Here is a 7,569-nt window from a genome sequence, read left to right on the forward strand (position 1 = left end):
ATGGAAATATGACACTTTAAATCTTGTAGGATGTGATAAAAGCAGTTCTGACAGGAAGGTTTATAGCAATAAGAAGGTTTATATAGCAATATAGCAACCTAACCTTACACCTCAAAGAACTGTAAAAAGAACAACAAATGAAGCCCAAAGTTAGTGGAAGGAAGGAAATAATAAAGACCAGAGCAGAAATTAATACAATGGAGGTCAGGAGAACAGTAGAAAGAATCAGCAAAACTAAGAGATGGTTCTTCAAAATGATAAATAATATGAGGAACTTATATAGCTGGACTAACTGAGGAAATAAAATAGAAGACTCAAATAAAAATAGAATTGAAAGAGGAGACATTTAAAACTGATAATACAGGAATACACAGGGTCATATGAGAGTGCTATGAACAATCATATGACAAAAAATCACATAACATAGAAGAAATAGATACATTTACAGAAACCCCCAACCTACCAACACTGAATCAGGAAGAAATAGAAAACCTGAACAGAAAACTAATGATTAAAGAGATTGAATCAGTAATGAAAAAAATTCCAACACAGAAAACTCTAGAACCAGTTGGTTTCACTGGTGCATTCTACCAAACACCTAAGGAGAATTAAAACCAAGTCTCCTCAAACTCTTCCAAAAAATAAAGGAGAAGGAGACACTTCCAAACTCATTTTACATAGTCAGAATTACCTTCATATCAAAACCTGCTAAGAATTCCATGAAACAAGATATAGAATATTGTTCCCAATAAATGTAAATACAAAAATTCTCAGCAAAATATTTAGCAAAGCAAATTCAAGAACACATTAAAAGGGTTATATATCATGACCAAGTGGGATTTACTCCGTGGGATGCAAGGATGATTCAACACACACAAATCAATAAATGTAATACATCACATGAACATAATAAGTGATAATTGATATCTCTATAGATACAAAAATAAGCAATTGACAAATACAACACCCTTTTAGGGTAAAAAATATTTAACAGGTTAAGTATAGAAGGAACAACCTCAGGATAATAAAGGCCATATGTGACAAACCCAGAGTCAAAATTATACTCAATGGAGAGAAAATGAAGGATATTTTTTTTTAAAGTCAGGAAAAAGACAAGGATGCCCACTGTCACTACTCCTGTTCAATGTGATACTGGAAGTCCTAGCTAGAACGATGAGACAAGATCGAGAAATGAAAGGCATCCAAATTGCAAAGGAAGATGTAGAATTGTAACTATTGGCATTGACATATATACACTACAATGTAAAATAGATAGCTAGTGGGAAGCAACCACATAGCACAGGGAGGTCAGCTTTGTGCTTTGTGAACACCTAGAGAGATGGAATATGGAGGGTGGGAAGGAGATGCAAAAGGGAGGAGATATGGGGATATATGTGTATGTATAGCTGATTCACTTTGTTATATAGTAGAAACTAACACACCATTGTGAAGCAATTATACTCCAATAAAGATGTTAAAAAAATAAAGTATTAAAGTTTTGATTAAATAAATAAAATTGTCACAATTTGATGATGGTATAATCTTATGTACAGAAAATCCCAAAGAGTCAATCAAAAAAATCTGGATCAGAACTAATCAATGATTTCAGTATAGTTGCAGGATACAAAATCAACATACAGAAATATTGCATTCCTTTGCACTAATGATGAAACATCTGAGAAAGAAATTAAGACATCTGTCCCATTAGCAATAGCATCACAAACAATAAAATACTTAGGAGTAAATTTAACCAAGGGAGTTGAAGATCTGTACAACAAAAACTACAAGACTTTCCTGAAAGAAATCAAAGAAGACACAAACGAATGAAAGACATTGCAGGCTAGTGGATCAGAAAAATTAATATAGTAAAAACTTCCATACTACCCAAAGCCATCTACAGGTTCAATGAAATCCCCATCAAACACCAAAGGCATTATTCATAGAAATAGAAGAAACAATCTGAAAATATATGTAGCTGATTCACTTTGGTGTACAACAGGAACTAGCACAGTATTGTGAAGCAATTATAGTCCAATAAAGATCTATTTAAAAAAAAGAAAAAAATAGGCAGAAGAACTAAATAGACATTTCACCAAAGAGGACATCAAAATGGCTAACGGACACATGAAAGGATGCTCATCATCACTAATCCTCAAGGAAATGCAATTCAAGTCCACAGTAACTATCACCTCACACCTATTAGAATGGCTATCATCAAGAAGACAAGAGACAACAGGGGCTGGTGAGGATGTGATGAAAAGGGAGCCCTATACATTGTAGGTGGAAATGCAAATTTGTTTAACCACTATGGAAAATAATATGGAAGCTCCTCAAAAATTTAATAGGTCTACCATAGGATCCAGCCACTCCACTTCTGGATATATGCCCAAAGGAGAAGGAAACAATATCTTCACAAGACATCTGCCCTCCCATGTGTATTGCAGCATTATTCATAATAGCCATGATATGGAAACAACATAAATGCCAATTAATGGATGAATGGGTAAAAAAATATGTGGTATATGGACACAATAGAATATTATTCATCCATAAAAAGGGATAATCATGCCATTTTCAACAACATGGACGGACACTGAGCACATTATGCTAAGTGAGACAAGTCAGACAGAGCAAGACAGTGCATGATATCACTTATATATGGAATCTAAAAAAGTCAAACCACTAAAACAAGAGTCAAATGGTGGTTACAAGAAAATGGAGGGTGGGGGATGAGATTGATGTTTTTTATGGATACAAGCTACCAACATGTAGTAAATAAGCGACAGCGATCTAATGCAAAGAATGATGAATACAACAATATTGTACTATAATTATGTAATGTGATAAATATTGATACAGCAGCAATTATAGTACCATATATAAACATATCAAAGCAACACGTTGTACATGTTAAATTTATACAATGTTATATGTAAAATTTGTTCAATAATAATTTTTTAAAAACTCCTCACATGGAAAAAATGTAACTATACAGGGTGAGGGATATTTAGTAGACAACTTAATGCGGTAATTGTTTAGCAATATATACAAATATTGAATCATATTGTTGTATTCCTAAAACTGATATAATGTTATACATCAATTACACTTCAATAAAATTTCAGTAAAAAAAAAACACAATGAGATATCACCTCACACCTCTTAGAATGGCCATCACCAAAAAGCCAAGAAATAACAAACACTGGAGAGAATGTGGAGAAAAGGCAACACTTGTGCACTGTTGGTGGGATTGTAAATTGGTATAGTCAATATGGAAAATTGTATGGAGGTTCCTCTAAGAAGTAAAAAAAGAACTATATTTTGATTAAACAATTCCACTTCTGGGTATATAGTCAAAGAAATCAAAACATGATGTTGACGAAATATCTGCACTCCCATGTCCATAGCTGCATTTACTATAACCAACCAAGACATGGAAACAACCTAAGTGTCTTTTGATGGATGAATGAAGATATATATCTACATATGTAGATACTATTTTATATATATATATATATAATAAGGTATATTTATTATATATTATAATATATTATAATATATAATATATCTTATTATATATTATTCAGCCATAAAAAAGAAAGAAATCAGGCCATTGTGACAACATGGATAGGCCTTGAAGGCATTATGCTAAGTAAAATAAGTAAGACAGAGAAACACAAATACTGTATAATCTCATTTACATGTGGAATCTAAACACAACATCAACGACAGGAACAATAAAAACAAAATTCATAGAAAAAGAAATCAGATTTGTGTTTACCAAATGTGAGGGCTGGGGAAAATTGATGAAGTTGCTCAAAGGGTAGACACTTCCTGTAATAAAATAAATAAGTAGTGAAGATATTGTGTACAACATGATGACTAAAGTTAACACAGATGTATGGTATATTTTAAAGTTGCTAAGTGAGTAAATCCTAAAAGTTCTCATCATAAAGGGAAAAAAACTTTCTTTTAGCGGGCTTATCTATATGAGACAGTGGATGTTAGCTAAACTTATCATGGCAATCATTTCAAAACATATGTAAGTCCAGTCATTGTGCTGTACACCTTAAGCAGTGCTGTATGCCAATTATATCTTAATAAAACATGAAAAACAAAACATGAGAAATTTTACAATAACATAAAATATTTGTCTAGTAGATTCAACATGTAGGCTTCTTAGTAAACAGTTTCTACTTATTGCTTTTTACCTTGTGGATGAGGCATCCTTTTCTGTTCCTATGTATGAATGATTTGGGGTTTTTCTTAATGATTAAATCATATACTGTGGTCAGTTTGAAAAACATATTTTTCCTACTTAGTGTTTTTTGACATTACTGCTATTTTAAAGAAATTTTAAAACTCAACAACTACAAAAAAACAAACATCTGAATTCTAAAATGATCAAAGGACATGAGCAGTCATTTTTCAAAATTAAAAGGTCAAATAATCCAATGAAAAGATGATCATCTGTATTATAAGTTTAGGAACTGCAAAAAAAAAGCATAGTAAGATAACATTTCACAACAATTAGGAAGCCAATATTTTTTAAAGCTGAAAAAAATCCTGTTGATATGAATGTGGAGAAAATGGTACCCTTGTGCATTGCTGGTGGGACTGTAAACAAATACAGCAGCTTTGAGAAACAATATGTTGATTACTCAAAAAATTAAACAGAATTACCACGTGATCTGGCAACTACACTTCTAGGTATATACCCAAAAATGGAAAGCAGGCACCCAAACAGATATTTACACATCCATGTGCACAGCAGCATTATTCACAAGAGCCAAAAGGTGGAAACCACTGAGATATCCATTGATGGACAACAAAATGTGACACCTGAAAGATGGAGGAATAGTAAGTCTGAGCCCTTATTTCCCCAAGAGAAGTCTACCATGCAATTAATAATTTACATGAGTGACATCATCAACATGGTGGCATAGGTTGTTATGGATATTTTCCCCTTCACACAAAGAACAACAAATACCTATTTATGAACAAGAAACCACTGAGAAAATCCTATAAAATGGGAATGAGTCTGAAGCATGCCTCCTGGAACACAGAGATCAAGACTGACTCCATTAGAAAGGTAAGAGAAATGGCTACATGCTTACCATATTGCCCACACTCCAGGCTGGAGCAGCACCAAGCTGAGAGGTCTCCCCTGAGTCTACAGTTCCTCCAGTGGGAAAAGAGAGCCCAGGAGTGACATCTAGTCACATACAGCAATGTGGGTCACTTTGTGGAAGTCCCTACATTGGTTTTGCCCCACAGAGATAGCAAGGGACTCTACAGTCTTCAAACACTGGGAATCTGATTGTGACACAGAAAGGGGGAGAGCTTCAAACAAACCAGCACTCAGATCTTGGCAGACCAAGTTCCTACCTGCAGAAGCCAATTAGTAGTCCCAACCGGTGGCTTTGCTCTTCTGCAGAACCAAGTCAGTGGTGCAGTCTGATCAGGGAACTCAGTGGGGTGCAGTCCTGCCTGATTTGGGTCCTAAAACGAGGAGTTTAAACAGCCCTGGAGCCCTGATCTGCCCATGCCCAGAAGAAAGAGCTGATTCATAGGCCTACCTGCTGCAGAGTGTGGGTCCTGACTCTTCCTGACCAGAAAACCTATTTGGGGAAAATTTGGGAGTTGTCTGAAGTGGACTCTTGACACAGGCAAGAGAGACGGGTCATAGCTCCAACTGCTGCAGAGTGTGGACCTCAACCCCATCTGACAGGAAGGACTAGAGATAACACCTGGAAGTCGCATAACCCAGCAATGCTCAAGCTGAGAGGTAGGCAGGCAAAGCTTATTGCCCCCAGAGCAAAGCCATTGGCCCTGTTCAGCCATGGAGTTTGGGTCATAAGTTGGTTTGTGGCAAGACAAAAAACAAAAGCCCTTAGTTGCCTTGGAGGTTCTTCTGCTATGCTTGGGCAGGGAATCTAATTCGTAGCTTCAGCCTTCAGCTATCCCAGTCAGGGAAACATGTCAGAACACATGGGAAGCTGCATAGCCCATCCAACGGCCCTGCTTACAGTAGCAGTTGAACAAAGAAAGCACATGGCTTTCCCTGTCAGCAGAGAAAAACTGGTGACCTCGCCTGACCAGGATATTCAGTGCATACTTTTGCCTGAGAAAGGATCCAAACAATGAATCATGCAGACCATGGGTCCTATCCTGTGCCCCACCAGTGCAGGGAAGCTAATTCATATTCCCACCTACTCCTGAGTATAGTACCCAGTCCTGACCAGAGAGGTCAGGCAAAGGCACCACCCATCCTAGAGCCTCACTTGAGCAGGGTTTCAGGTCAGCAGTCCTATCCAGCTGTTTTCAGCCAGTGGCCCATATCCTCACCCCCATCCTCAGAACTCAAACACTTGGCTCACCCCAAAAGAGAACCTAATAGCAGGATCCACCTGACCAAGGACATTAACAGAAGACACATCCAGAAATCCGAACTGAGCTGACATGAAGAACTATCTCAGTCAAAGCAAACCTGCAATGTCTGGAAGAGGAAACTATTCACTCAAATGTGCAGATATCAATGTAAGATAGAAAAAGGAAAACAAACAAGCAGGTAAACATGATACCACTTAAGGAAACAAATAAAGGTCTAAATATGGTTCTTAAAGAAATGGAGATCTATGAACCGTCAGACAAAGAATCAGAATAATTCTCTTAAAGAAGTTTAGTAAATGACAAGAACATCCAGATAACTAAACAAAATAAGGAAAAAATTCATGAACGAAACAGGGAGTTCAACAAAGAAACAAAACCCATCTTAAAAGAGAAAAATTCTAGAGCAGAAAATTTCTATATCTGAACTGAACAAATCAATAGAGGGCTTCAAGGGCAGGCTCGACCATGCAGAGATAAAATCAATGATATGGAGGATAAGACATTTAAAGTCATTCAGTCAGAGGAGCAAAAAGTAAAAAGAATGTAAAAGAGTAAACAAAGTCTATGAAATTTATGAAGCACAATGAAAAAAATTTTGCATTATGGGAATTCCAGGAGAGGAAAAAAAAGAAAGAGAAATTAAATATATTTAAAGCAATAATAGCTGAAAATTTCCCAAACCTAGGGTTAGAAATAGACATCCAGATCCAAGAGTCCCAAAGGATGTCAAAAAGTGTGAACCCAAACTGAACTACACAAAGACACATTATAATTAAATTGTCAAATATCAAAGGCAAAGCATGAACTTTAAAAACAGGAAGAGTAAAGAGAGGAGTTACATAAAAGAGAAACCCCATAGAACTTTAAGCAAATTCCTCAACAGAAACTTTTCATGCCAGAAGAGAATTGGGATGACATTCAAAATACTGAAAGAAAAACACCATCAGCCAAGAATACTATACCCAGTGAAGTTGTCCTTCAGAAATAAAGGACTGAAAAAGACATCCGCAAACAAGCAAAATCTGTGAAATTTCATCATGGATAGGTTTGCCTTACAAGAAGTGCTAAAGGGAGTTCTCTGAGTGGAAATAAAAGTACACCAAATAACATCATAAAAACATCAGATGGCAGTGAAAAACTTACTGACCATTGTAAATACATAGTCAAAGTTCGATT

The sequence above is a fragment of the Lagenorhynchus albirostris genome, chromosome X, assembly GCF_949774975.1.
Source record: "Lagenorhynchus albirostris chromosome X, mLagAlb1.1, whole genome shotgun sequence".
NCBI classification, from domain to species: domain Eukaryota; kingdom Metazoa; phylum Chordata; class Mammalia; order Artiodactyla; family Delphinidae; genus Lagenorhynchus; species Lagenorhynchus albirostris.